The sequence below is a fragment of the Onychostoma macrolepis genome, chromosome 03 (assembly GCF_012432095.1).
Source record: "Onychostoma macrolepis isolate SWU-2019 chromosome 03, ASM1243209v1, whole genome shotgun sequence".
Taxonomy (NCBI): Eukaryota; Metazoa; Chordata; class Actinopteri; order Cypriniformes; family Cyprinidae; genus Onychostoma; species Onychostoma macrolepis.
Window position 1 is genome coordinate 37,536,740 of NC_081157.1, and position 25,256 is coordinate 37,561,995.

General features: G+C 36.4%; 1 protein-coding gene and 1 long non-coding RNA gene across 4 annotated transcripts in view; one reads left to right on the plus strand and one right to left on the minus strand.

The window, feature by feature from the left end:
• LOC131538105 (uncharacterized) overlaps positions 1-25,256 on the plus strand; it is a 69,438-nt gene that overhangs the window by 36,269 nt on the left and 7,913 nt on the right. The window lies entirely within an intron of this gene.
• Positions 1-25,256, minus strand: part of cacng2a (calcium channel, voltage-dependent, gamma subunit 2a) — a 66,712-nt gene that overhangs the window by 28,392 nt on the left and 13,064 nt on the right. The gene's annotated exons all lie outside the window — the stretch shown is intronic.

A 25,256-nucleotide genomic window follows, 5' to 3' on the forward strand; every position in this document is an offset into this window, starting at 1 on the left:
TTAGGCGTACTGGCATTCCAGCGCCCAGGTTCAGACACTTCTTGGCCTGCTCAGTGAGGAACCAGCCGTCTTTGAGCACTGCTCTGGCCTGTAGCGTATAACAGGCCAGTCAAGGTGAACTGGAGATGTGTGCCCGCAAACAGCAGCGATTACCGCAGCCTTTGATGTGTGTGGACATAAACAACGGGCATGGCACCAGGAACGCAGTGCCAAGCTTATGAAGTTGTTCATCCCTCCCCCCGTTACCTCTCCGCTCTCCCTCCTTCATCTCCCACTCTCTCTTTCCCGTCCTCCCATGTGTTTCTCTAATGATTTAATCAGTTTTTTCTTCTTCATGGTGCCAGGTGTTGCTGGGGATATTTTGGCTGGGAGGCAGAACATTAGTGGCATGCTTGTGGAGATGAGATGAGAGTAGATGCCTATCAAAGACGCTTTCATGTAGGAGACAGATTTACACTAGTCTCTCTGCTCCATACAGTCTGTTTCACTAGGCTTTCAGGTCGAGAAGAAAGATAGCAGGCGAGCAGTACCTTCTGCTTTCGCAGGGTTAGTCTATTAGGGGTCGGGGGGTTTTTTTTGGATGCCATTTTTAGTTTCCGTTTTGGTTTTCAAGATGACAGCTTTTGCTTAAAGAGAATAGAATAATGCATTTTAAAGAATACTTAGAGGTGAAGTGTGCAATTTCTGTGCCAAGCATAATGACTGTTGTCAAACCAAGCAGGTCTGTAATACCTGGAGAAAGCTATCTGTTAGCATTCCTGTTCATTTCAATGGCTGCTGGAGTGCATGATTTGAAATGTGCAAAAACAATGGAGGCATGAGCAATCACTTGAGTTGTAAAATGTCATGTGACTAATCGCACTAGAACTGAAAAATAACTTTATGACAATGCTGATTGGCTGATGGCACCACAAGAATATGCACACAATCATACATCACGCACATCATGAACACATCACAAACGCTTAACTAGTGACTGTCCTGAGTGGTGGTGGTGTTGTTTTTGAGAGTCCTTCAAAAAGAATTGGTCACTGGTAAAACACTGACTATATTATAATTAAATAATTGTAATCTATTTTGTCAGAATACATGAATTCAGAATTCAATGCAGTAAGAGGACATGTAAGCCAGTTTTTTTCTTAACCTTTTTGACTCAAAAGCCCCCCAATAGCTAAACAATTTCCCTAAGCTATAAGACATTTCCTTTGGTATTTCTGCTATAATTATGAGAAAACGGCCAAACTGCTTTTTTTGTGTGTGTATTTGTGTGTACAAATTTGGAATTTTGGCAATTTAGGTTATTTTCATTTATAAATAGCAATATTAATAATAATTTAGTATTTAGTAATTTATTTATTTGAATTAGTAATTCATTCATTCATTTGAATAATTATACATCATTCTGCATTCCCCCCCCCTGAATTTTGAGAATCATTTTTACCCATAAAGGGATTCTTTACCCAAAATGAAAATTGTGTCATGCTGCCTATCCAAATCTAAATGATTATCTGTTTTTGTCCATACAGTAAAAGTCAATGAGGTGCAAACAACATTGAGACATTCTTAAAATATTGTCTTTTATGTTCCAGAGAAGAAAGAAACTCATACAGGTTTGGAAGGATGTAATGAATTCAAGAAAATGACAACAGAATTATCATTTTCAGGTGAACTATCCTTTTAACTGTCCCATCTCAGGAGTCTCAACGTAAAAAAGCTGAAAAGGTTTGCTGATAGATTTTTATAGCAGTACCAGCCTTTTACTCTGTTGGATTTGTCAGTTATTGCATTTTATGCAGCTCAAAGCTATTTGAGGTTGACTTTAATGCAATAAATGAATAATATGCATGCTCAAATATAGTAAATGGCATTATGGTTAGTTTGATTCAAGGCTTTAGTCAGGGGTTCTGTGGGAAGCCCAACACAAACATAGTGTTGTGTGAGACACCTCTTAATCATCCGAGGATCAGATATGCAAGTGCTGAGTGTGTATGTTTGTGTATTTGTGATGTTTATTGCTCTGCTTCACCTTCCTGTGCTTTGGCTCACAATCAAACATTGCACATTGATTTCTATCAGTGAGCTCTGCGGCAATTAGCTGGAGCAGGAGTGGGAGAAAAGAGAGAGAGAGAGAGAGAGAAGGTGAAGATGAAAGGGAAGAACAGAACAAAGATTACAAACATAAAATGAAAGGGAAAAGGTATCCTTGAGGTAAAACATAGAGTAAGATACAGCGCATATTGATACCCTAACAGTTATATCGACATGAGGGGAAAGGGATTAATGACAAAATTTTCATTTTGGGGTGGAGTAACCCTTTAAAGTAAGAATGCCAGTGGGGTCACAATAGTAAACTTGGTACATTTTTTTCAGAAAACAATGCTTAATATTTTATGTCATGTTGCTTGTGATTTATGAATGTTTAGACATTTTGTATTGGAAAACAAGACAAAAATACTAAATGTAAAAATCCTTTTTTGCAGTGTTGGAGTACAATGACAAATGGGCTAATTCATGAAATGGTTTCACAGTTTTGCATGTGGTGTGTCAGCTAAAAAATGCTGCATCTTATTCACATGACACCCACAATGCCATTACTATATGTGCTGAAAATGCACTATGCCCTATTTAAATTAAGTCATTGTGTTCAAGGCAAACATCCCCCCTTTCTATGTAAATTAAGCACATTAAAGACTGCACCTTCACAAAACACTATTTGCCTGGTGCAATTAATATTGCATGCTGAAAACCGTTTTGTGCATGTATACTGATTATTGTAGCAGTTATTCAGAATCAGAATCAGAATGAGCTTTTATTGCCAGGTATGTTTAAACATATGAGGAATTTGTTTTTCATGACAGAAGCTTCCACAGTGCAACAGAATGACAGTGACATAACAAAAAACACAGATAATAAAAAGAAGAATTAAAAAAATAGAACAAGTAAATAAGGAATAACAATATACAATTTGACAATTGCATGTACAGGTATATTACAATAGACAGTTTTGTATGTACAGGTATATTATGTGCAAATTGAAATGTAGACTAAGTATGTGTGTTAGATAAATAAGTGTATAAATAGTGTGCGTCCCACAATTATTGTCAAGTGTTGATGAGACGGATTGCCTGAGGGAAGAAACTGTTCCTGTGCCTGGCCGTTCTGGTGTTCAGAGCTCTGTAGCGTCGACCAGACGGCAGCAGTTCAAAGAGGGAGTGTGCTGGATGTGAGGGGTCCAGAGTGATTTTGCCAGCCCTTTTGCTCACTCTGGATGAGGACAGTTCTTGGAGAGTGGAGAGGGTTGTACCAATGATTGTTGTACCAATGATTATTGATCAAATGATTATCAACTGGACATATATGCAGACGTGCAATGCAGTCAAGCACACTTGACATTTTCAAGACCTAGATAGATTCAGAAGCCTTAACATTAGAGAAAAACAGTTTAAACTCATTGTAAAAATGACAGAGCCTAACTTTTCTAGGCCTATATCTTCCATACCAGCCCCTATCAAATGGAGGACAGCCATGCTTTAGCATGTATTTCAAAGACTTCATGAAGACTTCATAAAATGATACCGACATTACAGTTATGAATTAAACGTCTATCACTAGCAAAGTTGAATCTGTTCACCTTCCTGTACTAAGGGCTGAAGAAGCCCATGATCTGCGTCACAGATATAGGGACAGAGTCCGTCTTATTTAATCACTGTAATGGCTGAGAGGGGTCGTCGTACCCATCCCATCTCGTGACGTGTAGATGAGCTATGCATTGCCCTCCTACTTCAGTTCCTCATAAAGCATGCAATTATCATTATGCTTAAAGGGAGGGGGTCAGGAATAAAGAGAAGAGAGAGAGAGAGGGATTGGTATGGAGGGAAGACAGCAAATTTATGAGTGCTTGTGTGGCAGAAACCCCCGGTCAGCCCACGCACCAGGCTTTCCCAGTCGCCATCAGTCGATGAACCTCCATCTCTTGTGTTCTCCATTTCCTAGCTATTTCTCTCTGTTCACGTCAGTGGATATTCGGTTTCCATAGACACTGCCTGAGAACTGAGGCTGCTTGGGTACAATCACATGTATGTGGGTGTTTCTTCAACTACATGCACTTTTATGTCCCAGAGGTGGATTTTCATCAAAATATCAGATTTCTTATGGCAGTAACCGTCTTGAAAACTTTAGCATGCATTTATTTTCGATTATTCTTTAAATTGATTTCATATATAGAAATTATTTATTTCATGAAAAGTACTTCATCATTATATTTTTAATGCTATGATGATCTAAACAAAAGGCCACAACAAAAATAAAATCCATTTATCTATCCATCCTTGATTAACAATTTTGACCATTAAAGTTGTTTTTTTTGCTACTAATTCTAATAATTAATAGGGAAAATATTATTTACACTATTTTACTATGTAGGATTTGTGCAGGATTTCCAGTTAAGCTGCCATTTCCCCCAATTTTCCTATACTGTGAAAATATTATATAGTGTATTTAGAATATATTAAATGCTAGCCATGAAAAGAACCTTAGCAAGAAAAAAAGGCTTTGCCGGTGAAGTCCAAAATCTAAATCACATCAAAATTTTACCAAAAAATGACGAAAATGTGAAATTCTCCTTTGATGCACACTCAAGTCCATTGTTGGACAAACTGAACTAGTGAGAGTGCAAAAATGTTTTAAGGGTTCACAGGTCCAAAAGTGCTCATAGCTGAAAAAACATGCAAATAAATGAAATTAGTTTTAAATGTCAAAAAAGAGATGAACCCTGTTTTTTGAGAGATTATGCATTTTATTAATGAATGCAGTTGATGTTGAGATGTGAAGTCAGTGCCAGTGCACTCTCCCTACAGCAATGTTTTCATTCTGTGCTCAAGCCATTGGAGCATTTACGCACCTTCCCCCCGGTCTTCTCTCATCCGTCTCTCTGAGTAAGTGCTGGATTGTAAGGCTGTGCTGCGTGGGATTTACTGCTGGTTAAAGTGGGACAATTTCTCCCTGTTGAAACTCCTCACTATTCATCTCTTTACTTTTTCCTCCCCCTTTCTCTCAATTATACTCATTTAATTCAAAACAAGCCCAGAGTTCAATTCAGTTCAAAATGAAGGTTTATAGATTGCTTAAAAATATTTAGTTTGGCGAAATGGCAATTGCCAACATGGCCATTGATAGGCAGTTTTGCTTGAAAAAACCAGCATATAGTCGGTATGACCTAGTATGACCAGCACTAACCAGTATAAACTAGATTTAAGCTGGTGTTTTCAGCAGGATGTCTACTGAAAAATATCAACTCGGTAACTATGCTGTCCTCCCTCTTTCGTCCTCATTGTTTCATTCTCCCTTTTTATTCCTTTCCAGCTTCTTAGAGATGAATGACCGCCGAAAAACCATAAAGCTCATTGCCCAACGATGGCAGATTACTGCATGGAAAAAAATGTGATTTTTACTTTAATTGTAATCTTTATCTTCCCATGCTTTTCCCTTCCGCACAATTTCCATTCAGTGTGAAAGATTACAGAGGGATTATTAAAGATAATTGGGAGCATTCTCCTGCAGTCCTCCTCCCTTCTCATCTCCACCCTTCATGCAGCTCATTGGATATCTGAAGTCGCCTTCCCTATTAAGTCAGTGTCACTATGCAGCCCTTCTCACTCACGGTATGTGAGCGTGTATGCGTTAATGGTCGGAAAACAATAACTGACCCCTTTCACAGCTCTTTTTCTCCCTTGCTGGAGAAAGATATTCACACAGTCCCTTGCCTGTCACCGACCCCTCTGTGGCCGCTGTCCTAACATTGTCCGCTCAACTAAAGACAGGCATGCAGAAGAGCCGCCCACATACTGCTCCCCTCGAACAGTGATGTCATCCCTTCAGCTCAAGAGAAAATCAATGCCATTGCCCACACAGTTAAAGACAGAGCTGAAGAGGGTTCGTGTGTGTATGTATTTGATGTGTTTGTGTCTGTGAGTGTGTGTAGGGGGTGTCAATCAGCTCAGTTCAGCTCGGTGGAGGAGTAGGCCAGAGAGGGAAAGCTTGGCTTTTTCAGAGGACTCCACCCCATCTCATCTTTTTTACTGGCCTGCTTCAGGTGGGAGTAATAGTTTCAGAAAGTTTACCAGCAGCCTCGTGAGCCATGCATTATTAGTCTGAGTTTCCATGGTTACAGTTTAGGCCTTTTAGATGGTTATATCAAATGGATATCTAAGCCTATCATGAGAAAAAAACAAATGTCCCATATATTTGGGGAAAAAATATATAAATTTTAAATTGTAATCCGTTACTGATTCAAAATTACATTACAAAGTTGTAGTTCGTATCGTAATCCATTAGATTACACATTTTAGGTAATATAATCAGACTACTTTTAGATGACTTTTGACATATCTTATTTTTCCCATTGATTTATATAGGATAATCTTGTACCATATTGATATAAAAATTCAAAGAGTAAGTAAATATATTTCATTTGGTGTTATCAACAACATGAAGTGCTTTAAACATTATATTATGTCAAGGTTTCCCAAACTGGGTTTATGAGGGGGTTTATGAGTTTAACAAAAAGCTAATAATTAATTAAATCATAAAAATGTTAAATTAAAACAAATAATTTTAAAATGAAATACTTTAAAAATGAAATATTTTATTTATTTACCTCCATGTCATGTGACCACAGCCAATGTCAGAGAACTGTGTGAACATGCAAATGTGATAATATTTATGTTAAAATCTCAGGGGTACTTCAAATGAAAATATAATAGGTGAAAGAGGATCAGATGACAAAAAAGCCGGCCCTCAACCTGTTTAAAACCATCAAAACAGACCATACTAACCAGCATGCTCAGGCATGGAGACCATCTAACCGTCTTAGACTGTTTTTTTTTTGGCAGGAAATCTACTGAACAATATGAATATTGCCTCGCTTTGACTAAGGAGCCTCTAATGTTTGTACTATATCTTAATAACCACAGACTTTATACCAAAACCACAACATGGTGTAGCGAGGTTACTCTTGCCCTCGGTGATGGGGATGGATGGGTATGGGGTTAATATCTGCCGGTGGTGTGCTAACGATATGGCCTTAATTAACGACAGCGGCAGCATAAGGCACAACAGACATAATCGGTGTATTCATCTTAATAATCACCGGTTATTAATCTCAATAATCCTGCTGGTGAGGTACGCGCTGGAGTACATCGCTAGGAGAGCTCTGCTCGCACCAGTCCCAGCAGGTGCTCTGTCTGTGTGTGCATGTGCCCTGGCATAAATAATGATGCTGGATTGGTGTAAAGGTGGTGTGTGTTTTAGACCGTACCAGGTTAGGTGTAACAGCTTCAAAAAAAATGGATGCTCAGTAAATGCTATAGCCATTTTCCTGGTGTAAAAACAGCTGAAATCAGCTTCGGATGAATTTGCTGGTTAAAGCTTTGGTCATTTATTAGCCTGTCCAACTTGATTTTGGTGGTTGATTAGATGGATTACCAACCAGTAGGGCTGGGATTACCCTGGTTATGCGCAGCTTAAACTGTTTGACCAGTTAACTACCTTAAACAGGTATATGGCCTGTTTTTTTGTTTTTCCAGAAGGTTTACTTATATTATCTTGCATGCAGTTTTTCTTATGAATCATATGTGTGAAACATCATTTTAGTGGTATATACAGGTTAGAATTTTTAAGGATTCAGGCAAATTTATATAATCATTAGTGCTGTTGATTTGATTAAATAATTAAGTATATATCAAAATTTGCTGGGAAAGCCCCTAAATTGTGAAAGCATTGAACAGACATCAAAAAAAGTGTCTTTAGAAGTCATAGCATTTGTTTTATTTGCAGATCACTGAACATGTCTATCACAGCTATTCATTTTGCAATCTAATTGGTCATTATTAGTCCGTTGACACAGGACACCATGTTGCATTCCTATATTTAAAATAAATTGTTCATCTATGCATACATGCAAAAGGTTGCGAGTTCGAGTCTCAGGTCTGGCAGGGATTGTAGGTGGGGGGAGTGAACATACAGCGCTCTCTCCACCTCAATACCACGACTGAGGTGCCCTTGAGCAAGGCACCGAACACCCAACTGCTCCCCGGGCGCCGCAGCATAAATGGCTGCCCACTGCTCCGGGTGTGTGTTCACAGTGTGTGTGTGTTCACTGCTATGTGTGTGCACTTAGGATGGGTTAAATGCAGAGCACAAATTCCAAGTAACCATACTTGGCCACATATCAAGTCACGTTCACTTTCACTTTATCTTTGGCCACTGCATCATGTTTCATGCTTTTTGCTTTCACTGTACTTGTTAAAAGGTCCCCCTTCATTTCTTTATGCACCATATTTGAATGCAAGAAAGTTTCTTTTTAGTCATTCTCTGTTGAATTTCTGAGGTAGGACAATTGTGCAATAGTTATTTTACACATAGCTCAGGACACATGATTAATTTTTGCATTTTTATTTTTTATTAATTTAATGTTTTTTTCCCCATTTACTTCTGTTAATTTAAATTGGCTAATCATATATTAATTGTAAATGCTAAACAGGTTTGGTTTGGCTTGTTTTCATAAAAGTATATAACTGACTTCTAAATTCCTTCCTAGATTTAACTATAGAGAGAAAGGGAAGAGTTAGTGTGCAAAGTAGGTAAAGATCAGAAGAAATGGGCTGCAATTTCCAGCCCTTTTGGATGAAATGCTCCTTATGTGCTCCTCCTGTACTGTTAGCCTTTAAGTTCTGAAACAAATGCGTCTTTGGAAGGTTTAGACAGTGATTTGAAGTGCTAACACAAGCATACAAACACACACCACACACACATCCTGTCAGTATTTGTGTTGACCTTTTGAGGATCAGAGATCCCTGGGCATTAGCTTTGATGCTCAGCTAAAAGAGGCCTGCACCCCACAGTCATTTTTCTATCACTCCATCACCACGGTGTTCTCTCTATCTCCTCTTTCTCTGTCTGCCCATCCCCCCTTCCCCTGGCGGACCTCCTTTCTCTGCCAAACTTGATTTTAAGCTCTTTTTCCTTCCCTTTCTCATATGACCTCTTTTTTCCTTTTCAGTTATGTCACTTATATCATCTTCCTCTCTCGTACGTTTCTAACCCCACCCTCCCCGCTCGCGTCTCCACCTGCCCCTCACGTTGGTGACAGCATGTGAAGTGTGTGAATTGCTGATGTTCTATCTCAACCAAAGCTTATAAATTCCTAAAATTTTATGCCTTTGGTACCGCTGTGTAGCAAATACAAAACGGGCTACTCTGGGACTGCAGTCAAGAGTATCTGACCCAGCTGAAATTCACATCAAAGCTAGAGATGATCCTTCACTCTTTCCCTCCACTGGAGAGCTAATCTAAGACTCCAGACCGGTTACCAAGAACCAGGTCATCAGAACTGACAGGATGCTCAAGTAAAGAAAGAGGGGAAGAAGAAAAGCAATGGTGGAAGTGAAGGATTGATGGAAAGAATGTTTAGGAGAAGAGTATGCTAGATTGGATGGCAGAGAGCAAAAGACAAAGAGGGAAAAGTAGAGATTTCAGAGAAAGGTTAAAGCAAAAAAAGATCTCACAAATGAAAATTGACAATCAGTGTCAAGGAAGTAGTGGAACTGTAGTCATTCCCATGTAAACTGGTGGAATGTGCCAAAAATATAATATAATAATAAAAAAAAAATAATAATAATAATAGAAAATAATAATATATATAATATTAAACTAATTATATAGTACATTTGTTGTTATTAATATAATATATTTACATATATTATTATATAAACAGTAATATAAATGTTTATTTTTATTACATGTGGCCCTGGACCACAAAGCCAGTCATAAATCTCAATTTCAAAAAATTGACCCTTATACATCATCTGAAAGCTGAACAAATAAGCTTTCCATTGATGTATGGTTGTCACAGTTATGGACCATTTGTGGTGTTTTCTCCCCCATATTTGGTCGTTCCTGTTCTCGTTGTGTCATTATTAGTTGATCCCCCTCACCTGTCTGTCCCTAATTAGCACCTCTACTTAAGTCTGTTCATTCTGTTTTCATCCGGTATTGTGTGTGTTCCTTCCCTGTCTGGAGATTACCTGTCATGGAACTATTAAAGTTTGTTTGGACTTATTCGTCTTCATCATCCTGCCTTTTCCCACACACTGAACCGTGTCAATGGTTTGTTAGCATAGGAAAATATTTGGATATAACTATATGTAACTTGAAAATCTGGAATCTGAGGGTGCAAAAAAATACAAATATTGAGAAAATCGCCTTTAAAGTTGTCCAAATGAAGTTCTTAGTAATGCATATTACTAATCAAAAATGAGGTTTTAATATTTTTAGGTAGGACATTTACAAAATATCTTCATGGAACATGATCTTTACTTAATATCCTAATGATTTTTGGCATAAAAGAAAAATCTATAATTTTGACCCATACTATGTCTATTGTTGGCTATTGCTACGAATATACCCGTGCTACTTACGACTGGTTTTGTGGTCCAGGGTCACATATTAATTATAGAAATAATATTTAATCTGAAAATTGAATCTGGGTCTGCTTGCATGCAAAATATAAACAGTAGTTCTTTCAGAGTAAAACTCTTGTTCAGAATATTTAAAAAGTATTTTTTCCCATGTCTCATCTCATGTAGGATGCCAAGTGAGCCAGGACGGTCACTGGTGGCCCCCAAAAATAGGTGTGTGAACCGTGTCACTGGTCAGTGACTCCTAAGCCAGCTTATTACTTTCTGTTTCTCCTGAACATGTATATAAATGAGGGAAGAGGGAACCGTGAAGAGCTTAGGCTTCAGATGTCACCCTGTCTATTTACCGCACATGGTGTCGCTAGTAGGACAACAGTTGTTCTTATCCTAGTTTCCAGGCAAACTTTTTTTTGGGTCATCCTCAATTCATTTTTCACCTTCAAGAAAAGTGCAGAGAACAGAACAGAACTCTGAATGAATGATATGGACAGATTCATTAAACAAAGGACTGCAGGACCCACATGTGAATGAGACCGAATAAAAGGTCAAGATGCGCCATCAAGGAAGAAACTTTTGAGAGGCCAGTATAGATGTGGAGTTTCTTCACCAAACTATGGGAAAGACAATACACAGTAAAACCGGGTGAGGGGTGATGGGGTTAAAACATGTGAATGAGCTCATGGAGAGAGAGAGAGGAAAAGGAAGATTGAAAGGAAAGGAGAGGAGAGGAATGCGGCGTACAGCCAATGGGGACTGGAGGGCGTTCTAAAAACAGCTGGTCAAAGATCTGCATGTGCTGTTCTTTTCTCGCCTCTCTCTTCTCTTTCTCCTTCTCTCGGTATCTATATCAGGCTGCGGCACACCGTGTTCATGTCGCCTGAAAGGTGTTTAATCCCACATACACACTAGGAAAACAATCATTTCTTAATTTGTATTTTTGTCTTGTTTTCCAGTAAACACATCCAAGCCCCCTTAAAATAAAATACACACTTGAAACAAAATCTTGAGCTAAGATTATTTTTCCTGCTCCAAAGGCAGTTTTTTCTTTTTTAAGATTAAACCACATTAATTTTGTTAGATTTATGCAAATGCATGCAAATATCTCATGTAGCTTTGCTTCTGATGCTAATTAGGTTTTTTTTTTTCAGCACACTACACAAGTCCTGATTTATCACATATCTGAATTTTGACTGTTAAAGACTGATATGATGAGTCCTGTAGGTGTTTCTTTACCAAACTTTAAATCTGCACTTGATCAATGACACAGATCTATGAAAATCATATAAAAAAAATATAAAAAACAAATGAATTTTACATTTTCTTAAGAGAATACCATACTCTGGTTCTGCATCATTTACTCATCCTCATATTCCAAACCTGTAGGACTTACTGTCTTCTAAAAATGCAAAAGAATATTTGTTGGATCAGACCAAACCAAACCGAAAAAAAAAAATATCTTCTTTTGTCTGTGTTCACCGAAAAAGGAAAATTACATAGGCCTTGTTCAGACTGTCAGTCCAAACTCATATTCTGTTCATATTCGATTGGTATCTGGTTTAAATGTTTGACTGTCCACACTGTATATCGCATCTGTTCAGATCCGATTTGTGTTTCCATGGCATGGCTTCAATGGCAACTTATTCCTATGCTAAAAGCAATAACAGCAATGCAGTTTGCAAAACAGATGTTGTCTTACATTGTGACAACATTTTGCTATTGCGCTAGATTATATTGCGTTTTATGATGCAGTGGCAGAAACATAGGCAGCTGGAATATGCTTTTATTCCATGCTGCCGTCTCCACTGGTCTCAAAACTCTGTGTGTAGCGCAGCAGAATATTGTCATTTTACGCTTGACTTTCACTTGACTTTGGGTTGCAACCCAACCTTGTTTCTTCAAAGAGATTCAGCTTGTTTTCTACAAACGTCTGATGTGTTTATATTTTACATGCCGTGACATATGCAAAAAAGCTACGCAAAAACTGATCTGAGCGGTCAGACTGAAACTGATTTCCAGAAATTAGATTTAAATAGGATTTGAAATTGATTTGTAAAAATCAGATTTCACATGATTTTTTTGCCGTTTAGACTTGCTAAATATGATAGGATTCCTATTGGATATGCACAAAAATTGGATTTGGACTGACAGTCTGAACAAGGCTAAATGATGAATTTCTCATGAAATGTTCATTTTTGTCTGCACTATCCCTTTAATTTGGAAGCCCGTTTCTAAGGGATATAAATAAATAAATAAAAAAGGTATAGTGCCAGATATTAAGTCGGAATTGTGAGATATAAAGTTGCAATTACCTATTTATTTTTTTATTTATTTTAACATTTGTTTGGAATTCTGAGTTTTGTGTTAAAAAAAATGCAATTGTGACTTTTTAATTTCATAATTCTGACTTTCTATCAGAATTGTGAGGTATAAACTCGTTTGACTATATCTTACATTTCTGCAAGGTAAAAAAGTTGTAACTGTGAGATCGCTAGAATTGCTAGAAACAAGTCAGAATTGTGAGATGTTGCAATTACCTTTTATTTATTTATTTAATTTATGCAGAAACAAGCTTCTATATTTTAAGTATGCAAACAGCTGTAGAAAACAAAAACAACTGGAATTCAGTATGACAAAATTATGATGACATCAACTCTGTCGTCAGTTTGAATGTCTATTATAAATATGTAAACACATCTTCTTGAAAAAGGTTAACATTTAGGGAAAAATAAAAACAGAAAAAAGACAACTATCTGCAAATCAAAATTTTCTATGTTAAGCAGTATGGCCTGAATTTAATTACTTAATTATTTAATTAAAGTTTAAAACTTCGCACTTTAACACAAACTCTTACCAGAATGTTTGAGGAATATCAGTACAGTGCTATCTTGCACTTACTGTAAATGATATTTACAAATGACTATTCTAATTATACAGAAATGTGTGTAATATTACTTTTTGTCATGCAGATGTGAGGTGGTCAAAGGGAAAACACACACACACATGCTTAGCTCTGAAAACACATGGTTCATAGGAGGTGTGTTCACACTTCCGTTGCACAGCGTGTGTACACTTGTGTGCAGGCTCACTGCAGTGCATGCTTTGTAAAACACACCGAGTGACTGAGGCTGGGCTGCTCTCATTAACACAGCCACTGGCCAGCCAAGAACCCTCACCGACCAGGTGCTAATTTGATTTAGCTCACAGCGGCCATTCCTCTGCCACTGAGACACAGCCCGTCAAACCTGCTCCTCTATTCCAATATCACAAATGCATAGGCCCTATAAGACATGCTTACATATTTACAGACGTGAATAAATAACTATTATTATGGCCTCCTAATCGAACTTTCCCTAACAAGAAAGTACCATGGCAATACTATTTTTTTAACTTGTACATTTATTTTTTTATTTTTTTATATGTTCCATAGAAGTACCACCTGATATTTTTAATCTTCTATTCACTGTTAGTTTTTCCCCTTTTGTTCGTTTGTTCATTCATTCATTATATTAGTTAACTAGTAATGCATCTGTATCATTCAAAAGCATTTACTCATGTTTTATAATATCCCATGCATCAAAAATAAAACAAAACTAAAATGAATTTGTAGACATTTAATTACATTTAATTTTAGTTCATTTGGGTGTTATGTATACTACCATTCAAAAGACTTTTGCGCTATTATAATTGTTATATATTTATTTGAAAAATTTCTATTTCAAATAAATGCTGTTCTTTTAAACGTTCTATTCTGAAAAATCTGAAAATGCACATCTATTTTTCATTATAATGTTGAGATGTCTAGATTAACTTGTAACATTAAAAATGACAGATTTTAGCTTTTAGTGTTTTATTTTTAATTAAATTAAATTTGCTACCATTCAAAACTTGGTGGTCAGTAAGACTTATATTCAGCAAGAATGAAACAAATTGATAAAACGTTACAGTACAAATATTTATAATGTTACAAAAGACTCCTATTTCAAATAAATGCTGTTCTTTTCAACTTGCTATTCATCAAAGAATCCTGAAAAATGTTATCATTTATTTCCATAAAAATATAAAGTAGAACAACTGTTTTCTACATGGATCATGTGACGCTGAAGATTCTGCTTTGCCATCACATGAATAAATAACATTTTAAAATATATTCAAATAGAAAACTATAATATTTCACAATATTACTGTATTTTTTGGTCACATAAATGCAGCATTCATGAACATAAACATCAAAAATATAAAAAAATTCTTACCGACCTCAAACTTTTGAACAGTACTGCAGATGCATTTTAGTTTGGTTTAGTTTCTCCCAGTTACACTAAAGTTTGTATTTTTATTTTACTACACTAACACTGATTGTCATGCAGTGGAGGAGCGATTGAGTACCGATTCAGTAACATCAGCCTCTGAAAGCGTTCTCATATAGTGCTGGAAGCATAGGGATCCGCTGCAGCCCTTACGAATATTGATACACATCATCTTGGTGAGGAATAGCTTGAGTTATCATCGTTAAAATGTGCACAGTTAGCGCAGGCATCTACCGAGTCCCATAAATCGCCATTTAAAACAGCCAGCCTTGGATCACATTGAGGGCTCTACTCATATGTAAATCAGCTGGATCTCCAGCCTCCTTTACTAGCAGCAGGTATAGGCTAGAGCATGGATCTGCTGGACTGCTTTTATTAGTGACTATAAAAGATCACAAATCAAAGGCAATCGATGTTGCTGTGTCCCTAGATTATAAAGATTACTGTAAAAGCAGCCGCCCAGAGAAAAAGAGGAGTAGAGGGAAAGAAGGGAGACGTTATGCGAGTGTATATATCACACACACACACACACACACACACACACACACACACACTAGTCAACATTTGAAGTGGATCAAAACATTTCCATCAAAGTTGTCCTAAAACCTAAAAGCGTTCTTGTCTTAGAACAACTTTAAATGATCTTTTTTGATCCACTTCAAATGTTGACTACTATATATATATATATATATATATATATATACCACATGAGACACTGAAGACTGGAATAATGATGCTGAAAATTCAGAAATAAATTACAATTAAAATCTATTCAAATAGAAAAGTTATTTTAAATTGTAATAATAGTTCACAGTATTACTGTTTGTACTGTATTTTTGTTTAAATAAATGCAGCCCTGGCAATCAGAAGTGTCTTCTTCCAAAGACATTTAGACCGCACACTTCTGAACGGTAATTGTAATATCAGCTATTATCGGAAATAACATGTTATTTTTTAATAATTACGACAGTCATTACTGGTAGAATTTTTATATCAGTGCATCCCTATTTTGACATTGACATTTTAATACTCGCACAAGAAGCTCACCAAGAAAAACTCATCACCAAGACACATGCTGGTGAATTCAAAAGACTGGCACATCAATATAATGACTTCATTAGAGTGTATCGTGATACATCTGTGCACATATGCAAACCACAGAGGGAAAAAACACTATCACAGACCACGTTATGAACCAGATTAGCGTTTTACTCTCTCAGCATTCAAGGGCATTTTCGCTCTCTGTCCCTCGATTTGTCAGAGCCATGTGATGTTACATGTGCGAGTGCATTGCTTCACCTCCTGTGTGCACGTGTGTGTAAACATCCCTGATTCTGTGCACTGGCTCCAGGTACTGCTTTCTGTGCCCTGTGGTGCGTGTGGGCTGCAGGGCGGCTTCGCTGCTAACCAGGTGCTGGGTTGAGGGGGTGGATCAATAACATCTGCTCTTATGCCTCCTGTGTAATTTTCTCTGTCTCTCAGGTAGAATAGCTCATTTGCAGTCTTTCACTTTTACACCGCAGCGTTTTTAAAGTGGAGTGTGTTTAACTTTGTGTCACATGCAGTTGCTGAAACCTTCTGAATGGCATGATTGTGTATGTCATTATAGTGGACAGGACAGGACCACTACCAGTGAAGCGGCGACACAAATGAAGAGTCCTCATTTATATGAATATAAATATATACATGTAAATATTTTCAAAATATATACTGTATATGTGTGTCTTTTATATATACATAATAAATATACACAGTACACACACACACACACATATATATTACCGTATATAAACTAAAACTTTTATTGTGGATGTGATTAATCACGATTAATTTATTTATTTATTTTTCATTGCAGACTCATCAAATTGTCAGTTTATGATTTTCACTGTTAATTATGAGATTACTTGTTCTTTATCGCTTGTAAAAACTGTTTATTACTGTAAAATGTCATAAAACGAAATGTCCCATTAGATCTATTACAGTATTATAAAGGAACTTACTTTTAACCAATTAACAGTTTTCCTCCATAGTATTTTACAGTCTTTTATCATTAAAAATTACAAACTTTTTTCCGTGTCTACACACAGATATGAGTGTAGTAGGATGTCACTCAATTAGTAATACCCATAAATAATATATAAATTAAAAATAATATATAAATAATATTTTTTTTTGTTTGTTTTTTTTGGTAACACTTTATTTCGATAGTCCACTTTAGACATTCTAACTGTAAATAACTTTGCAACTACATGTCAACTAGCAGTCATTAGAGTATTAATAGACTGTCTGCTTAATATCTTCTAACACTTTATTTTGATGGGTCCACAACATACAACATAATGACTATAAGAAACTTTGCAAGTTTATGTCAACTTATTCTACTAACCCTACACCTACCCTACTGAGAGTTAGTAGACATGTAGTTGCAAATTAATGAGAAGCCACAACAGGAAACAAGTAGACCCGACAAACATGGGCTTTTAAACGCAGGATAATTGGGGAAGAACGAGACACACCTGAAATCAAATGAGGGAGAAACTGGGTCACAGGGAGTAAAACACACACACACACACACAGTCCAGAACTCTGACAAGTAGTGATAACTCGTCATATTTTTTTATTTGATCCCAGTGTGAACCCATTGATGATGATGATGCTAATAATAATAATGATGACAGTAATGCACTTCTTGTTGTTATGTTTGGAGTTATGCAGAAGTGAAAATAAAGTGAACCCGCGATGCTCTGAGTTCACAAAGCACCTTATGAGCGCCCGCACTATGTGGGTTGCGGACAGAAGTTGAAGTGTTCACATTCACATACAAGCCAAAATTCTAGCAAACTGCTCTGAAACTAATCAAGTGTCGCCCACAGGCTGACAGAAACTATAAGTGGGATATGACTTTTTACTCTGTTTGTGACAGTGGAAGCAGAATGAATCTGGCAGTGAAGATATGAGTGTTTCCGTTTCTCATCTCATTCTCTCCGCTCACATGCTCTCCATTAACAGACTTGCCAGAAACAGCAAAGGCCACTGATGTTGCATGGCGTATGATGAGTCATTTACATAAGGTAAATATTGAGCCACCTCTTAGTCAGACTCTTTTCTGGATGACTAGTAAAAATGATTAGTCGTGCAAACCTTATCTGCTATATACTTATATAATACTCTTATTTCTCCCTGTATGACATCCCATGTCATGATGACAAGATGGTTTGTTGGTCTTAGTTGCTTTCGGCTGGTCCCACACTACACTCTCAGGAAAAAAGATATATTATACCGTTTTATTATATTATACTGTATATTATAAATATTATATCGTTAGGGGTGCAATAGCTTGTCACTGAGGCAGTTTCCTTAAAGGGAAATCCTTGTTCCTTATTTACCACTAAAATGTACCTTAAGGGTACATGTTTCTACACCATAAAAATATTTATTGAAGTTGTAAATAAAAACAGATTATTGGAGTACATTTTACAAGAAAATATTACTTCAGTCATTCATCAAAATGTCATTTTTAATTCAATGTTTTACTTGCAGTTTCTTTGTATTTATTCATGAAATTTACTAGTAATTTTAAAATGAAAATTATTAAAGCCAGTTTCCACCACGGAATAAAAAAAAAGGTAATTGCACCTTTTTACCTCACAATTCAAATTTTTTCTCAGAACTATGAGGATTTTTTTTTTTTTACTTGCAATTCAGTTTTTTTTTCCTCAGAATTCTGAGTTTACATTTTACAGTTCTTTTTATTATTATTTTGTAATGGAATGGAATATAAAAAAATAAAAAAGTAATTGTGGCATTTTATTTTATTACTTGTTTTTTGAGTTTATATCATGTGGTGGAAACTGGCTTTCATAATTTAGATTTTATGGTTTATATCTCACTTTTTTTTTTAATTTGAAATGGTGTACATTAAGGTACTAATCTAAGGTGCGAGTTCTCCTATTATGGGTACTACCAAGTGACAAGCTGTCAAACTGTATTTGTTATTATTTTTTTAAACCAGCAGCAACGTAAAGGTGTACAATTTCAAGTCAAAATGCAAAAGTATCCTGATCTCCTTTCCTACATTTGTAAATACTGCTGACTGACATGATCTGAACAGAACAAGAAAAATGAGCTCAATAACAAAACACCACAACAAGCAAAATAACCGTTATGGTAACGGTATCAGTTCCACCCCCAATATGAAATAATGTTGGTTTAGCCATAAGGAGAGCTTAAATCAAATGTCAGAACATGTACTACTGCCAATTCTTCCTCAGCAACACACACACACACACACACACACACACACACACACTCACTCACATGCACACCTCTCCAACCCTCCCCCTTTCTACTGGATTGCCTTAGGCAGAATGATTAATTTGTTGCTATTGATTTCTCTTCCTGAGCTGAGAGAGCGACCAAGGGGGCACATAGATTCTGTTTGCATGTATGTGAGAGAGGCAGAGGAACAGAGAGTGACTTGAGCATGACGGACAAGTTATAGACATAATGTGTATGAGATGTACAGGTATGAGGAGACAATGGAGACGTTAAAGGGATAGTTCACTTAAAAATGACAATTCTATCAGCTGAATGTCATTCCAAATCCATATCACTTTCTTTTGTGTTTCTTTGGAAAACAAAATGAATTATTTACTGCAGTAATATGTTCCAGTGGCTGTTTTTCATGCAATAAAACTGACCACTTTTACCACCGTGACTGTCCCTGATCCCCATCCACTTGTAAGGTAATTAGAGAAGAAAGTTACAAAACCTAGTGTGCTACTTCGCTGCCTACACAGGCAGTTCAGTTCTACAGGTACATTCAATCAGAACAAGTTTTTGCATTGCAACGCACCGCTTCCATTGTTCTTCTACAGTATGCAAACATGTGCTGTATTAGCATATTTGACCGTTGTGCTCAAACTGTTGCAGTGTCTCACAAAGGACATGGCGTTCCAAAAAAACACGGCTCTCAAAGAACTTCAACTTTTAAAAAACAGGACATTTTTGCATTTGCAATAACCTTTTTTTCCATTCCACTCCCCTGCGTATCCTGTTCTGTGTGAATGGCCATCATAGAACTTCATAAGTGACATTTGGAACACTATAGGCACCAACTCCGTGTGCCACAAGTGATTTCGGTATAGTTTGGTGTTATTATGTTTCTAGGCTATACAATATGATTATGCCTAAAACTACACAGTGCACACATGAACATTGGGTAACACAGTTTTAATTACACTGAACTAGTTTCATTCACACCTTTCACTTAAGTTTTTAAATGAATGAATGCATCGCAATCCACTCTGGCATTGCATTCTGAATGATGAGTTTTGATTCTGCCTTAGAAATTGGTCTAAACATCTTATGAGCCTGCATATTTAGTCAGCTCACTAGGATTTCAAAAAGAGGAATAGAGAGACAGGTTTGGAATGACATGAGGGTGTGTAAATGATGACAGAATTTTCATTTTTTTGATGAACTATCCCTTTAAGGAGTGTGTAAAGAGAAAGAGGGGGCTGAAAGAATGAGACAAAGACAGAGACAAAGAAATGGAAATGTTAGTCATGACAGTAGATGGATGTGCATGGATAGATGTGAAGAACGAATAGGAGGACAGAGAGATGAATGCATCCAGGATTCAGTGCATTGCTTCGCTGCAGTTTTTTTCTTTCCTCTGATCCCTAATGAAGAAAAAAGCCAATGGTTGCGGTCTGGATGCGTCAAACCACCTCCCCTCTGCCTCACTTTCTTTCCTCCACTCCACTTTCTCCGACTTCCTTTTATCCATACCTGTTTCCCTTTTGCACACTCTCTTTCCATTCGTTGGCAACTGGAAATTCTTAGATTGCATATAATCTTCTACATGAATTCTACATACATTTGGCTGGATTTATGCTGAATACAAGAAGAAAAAAAAAAAGTGGTTTAAATTTTATGATATTCTCTTACAAAAATCTTATATATTAATTGTACATATTTATACTACTGATATGTTATATTTATATAATTGTAAAAATTGTAATATTAGATAATAAGATATTAGACTTTTTTTAGAAGTTCAATATCATACAATGCGATAGTTTTAATGTGGTAATACTTTACAATAAGGTTTAATTTGTTAACATTAGTTAAGTACATAACTTCTAAAGTATTTATTAATTTTCATTAATGTTAATTTCAACATTTCCTAATAGTTTATTAAATTAAAAAGTTGTGTCTGTTAATAATATTTACACACCTGAGCTAATATGAACTAACAATAAACTTATTAACATATTAAACAATACTATAACATATCTATTACTTATTGTTAACATTAATGCATGAACCAACTTTAATTAATAGGTGTTCTAACTTGTTTATCTTGTAAAATTATCTTATAATATAATTATAAAAATTCTTATGATATTGAACTATGTTTTATAAGAGTTTAATAATTATTATAATATTGAACAATTTTTTTTATAAGAGTTTATTATCTTAATACATAATAATAGTAATGTTTTAAAACATTTTTTTTTAAATAAACTTTTATCTAAATTGACCTTGTTTTAGGCATATTTTTTCTGAAAAATAAGAAAAAAAGTACTGATTTTGCAGCGAACACATGACACAACACTGATTATTCAGCCATTTCTGTGTTGCATTGCATGCATATTTGCATTGCAAAAAGCCACCCCACATCTGCCGTACGTATGCTGCATTTCAACACGTTGAATTTTCTTCACTACTATCAATATGCATGTTTCTTCCTTCATTACGCTGTGTCTCAATCTCCCTCTCTCTTTCTTCGTGCCTGTCTGCTTTTCTGCAGCCTTAATAGGCTGCTGCTGTTAAAGGTGTTAATTCATTCTCACACTATCTTCCTCACTCCCTCTCTCCCTCCTTCCCTCCCTCCTCTTACTCCTCCTCTTGCTGTCCCTTTTCTTGCTGTTGCTATGAGCCTGTGACTCGTGACGCTGTCCTCTCATCTGATCACTTCCTGATAGTGACACAAAGCAGCTTGACGTAGTGTGTCTGCCATTGGTCCCCTCCAAACACAGAGACACAATGTCTAAGTCACGCAGAGACACACGCGCACACAAACCAAGTATTGAGATGTGTTTTGCCAGCACCGCCATTGTGACCCTCAAAGCATGTTGCGTGTCTGTGTTTGTATGTACGGCTGTGGGGCTGCGAGAGAATGAACAAATATGAGAGCGAAATAGAGCAAGATATGAAACCAAGATGGCTGCCTGTCACTCAAGCCTAAATGCTCTACACTTCACTACACTGCCTGACATTTCTATGGATGTGTTCGTGTTCGATTTGTAAAAAATTTGCTCAAAGCGCCTCATTGCTTTTACCCCCCAAAAAAACGGATGTCTCTGAAGCAGCGGTTCACATAGCTTTAGCATCCACGCTAGCTGTGGTCACTCTAGAGCCCCCAAGGGAGCAGCTGGTGGAGCGGTGTGTGAACTCAGCGTAATTCAGCTGATTAATTGCTTTAATTAGGCTCATGCAGGGCTTAGCAGGGATGCATTGCGTGTAGAAGCACTTTGGACAGTCAAAGGTCAGTGTCCCTGGACCCCTATTACTTCTGCCTCTGACTTCCTATCCATCTCCCAGCACAGATTTGTCAGAAGCCTTTCGGAAGTACCTAGATTCTGCACCACTAAAACAATAATAATGACTGTTTCCAAACAGGTTTCCCAGACACCTTCAATTGTTCTAACACATCGGTATTCATTGAGTCAGATATTGACAACCAATTCAAATATTGGGATACTGGGTCCAACTCAAATAAACAGAGTGGGGTAAAAAATCTTAATAGATAAAAAAAAATCTATAGAAATAATGAATAAAGCCTTCTGGGTAAAGCTTGACTAACCAAGAGTAGAAGCAACAAGTTAGTATTGGTTTCAGCTTTATTTTTTTGAAAGGGTCATGAACTGCCTTTGTTTTTTATTTTGTACTGTTCTCTGAGGTCCATTTAAAATGTTATCAAGATTTCTACATCAAAAACATCATAATTTAGAAGTAAGACTCAGCAGTAAACGCCCAGTGCTATGAATGGCTAATAGTTGGGTTTGCCATCCTACATCCAGATGGACACTGCTGTGATTTAGCTTAAAAACTCATAAATAACTTAATACATATCAAAAGATCTGTAATAACAGACAAAGCAATAGTGACCACATAATAAAAACAGTTACTCACACTTGTGTGTCGTGACATTACTATCAGATCCAATATAGTCAGCACAGCATCGTCTTTCAATTTTAAATCTTTCTTGAAAATCCTGTGTCGAACTGTGTCTTGTTTGTAAATGAACCCAAGGTAAAATGAAGTGAACAAAAGGAACAAATTCTTACTGACGCGGTCTGGAACTTCATTAAAAATAAAGTTAATCAAATAAAGTTTATCGTTTGATTTCTGCTTAGACCTGCATTTGCGCTCATCATTTACCTACTACATGCACGAATTGGGGGCGGGACTAAACAGGCAGTAATGTAGAAGCAGGCATTGATCATCTTCTTTGGAGGCGGAGTTTAGCCACACTATTTCATCATAAAGTGGCACATTCCACAAGCTGTCATTTTGCCAGATTGGCTTCAATATAAGCTGTTTTTAGAGTAACGACAAAGATTTGAGTTCTGAAACTTACAGAATGTTTTTATAGCACAATGACCTCTTCAAAAGTGACCTGTTCAAAAGTTTTGGTCAGCATGAAAGTGACTGTAAAGACATTTATAACGTAACAAAAGATTTCTCATTTAAATAAATGCTGATCTTTTGAACTTTCTATTTGTAATATATCATCGTTTCCTCAAAAATATTAAGCAGCACAACTGTTTTCAACATTGATAATAAAAAGAAATGCTTCTTGAGCAGAAAATCCACATATTAGAATAATTTCTGAAGGATTATGTGACACTGAAAACTGAAAGTTTCAGCTTTGTCATTACAGAAATAAAATGACGATGGAATGTGCAGTTTTTGCTACGTGCTTGTTGAATATCTTTCTTCTTTTATTTACAATTTTCAAATACTTCTCAAATTTGCAAATGTTGTGGTGTTTGCCTTTGGAGAAAAATACCTTGTTGTGCTCTATACATCTAAGCCACTGTGTTTATACTTTTCAGGAAATCAGTATACGAATGGCTTAATTATATAGCTGAACCGGGATAGGCGAAAGTATTAAAATTTAAGCTGCAGAGTCTGTGTTGATTCCTTAGCGTGTGAATGCATTCACACATGCATGCACATACATACAGGCAATGTGAAGATTAGAGACTCCTTGTCCTGGAAAGCGATCTGAGTGAGTAAAGAGGAGCCATGCTGCTCTTCATTAACAATTCATATTGTTCCTTATTACTCTAAGAAAAAGACACAGGCGCACACACACACACACACACACACACACAATGGCCTATTCCAAGTTCAGAACCCAGCAGAGATCTGAGACGGGTAGAGGAAAGTGGGAATAGAGGGCACAAATGACACAGCTGACAGGAAGTTCATCATCATCATCCTCCATGACCCAAAACGCATACTTATCTATGGGCACATCTGCACAAAGAGGTGATAGCAGCAATCTCTTTTGACACCCTGTGCAACCTGTTCCTGAGGTTATCATCAGATGAGAAGCTTTTTGTCAGCAGTTTTGTGAAGTTTGTGTCCTGGCACATACAGACCCCTGAATGCTTTTTATACATGAATTATTTGATGTCTGCAAAATTATGATAACAGGTGCACATCATTTCTTGCTATGAACTCAGAACAGCTTCTACTTTCAGAGTGACTTAAATCAGTGTTTTTCATACCAGTTAACCCTGTTTATCTCCTGATTGCATGTTGTTGGACTTATAGTCTTATAACACAAACATATGTAATACTTTTTTTTGGTCTGATGTTGTATACAAATCTACACCACCACATTCTGCCTCCATTTTGGTATGCAATACTCACTTTTTACAATCCAATCATCCAATCAAATTGTTAATGAATGTGTTTGTCTTATTTTACAGTTACAATATCTAAATACATCTCAGAGTTAATTGATGAGAGACGCAACTCTACATAAGATATTAAGTTTGTTGTATGTAGTATGTATCTTTAATTTATATATTTTATGCCTTAATTACCAAGTATGAACAAGTTATAAATGAGTGAACAAATAAATTTATCAAGTAAATTTATAAAGTTGTTTTAAAAACAATTTTATGGAAAAAATGTCCAAGACCAATTCAGTTTTTTTTTTTTTTTTTTTTGCAGTGTTTCAGTTTATTCTCTTAAAATGACTGCAAGCATCACTATTAAGAGCACTTTAGCAACTAGAAACATGTAAAAACACTCAGAACACCTAAGAAACCACACTAAACCTGCCAGAAACACCCAAAAAGCCTTACAAACAATACATAAATGCACTAAAATCACTTAGAATGGCATTGCAACTACATAAAACACATAAAAAAAACCACCCAGAAAGCCT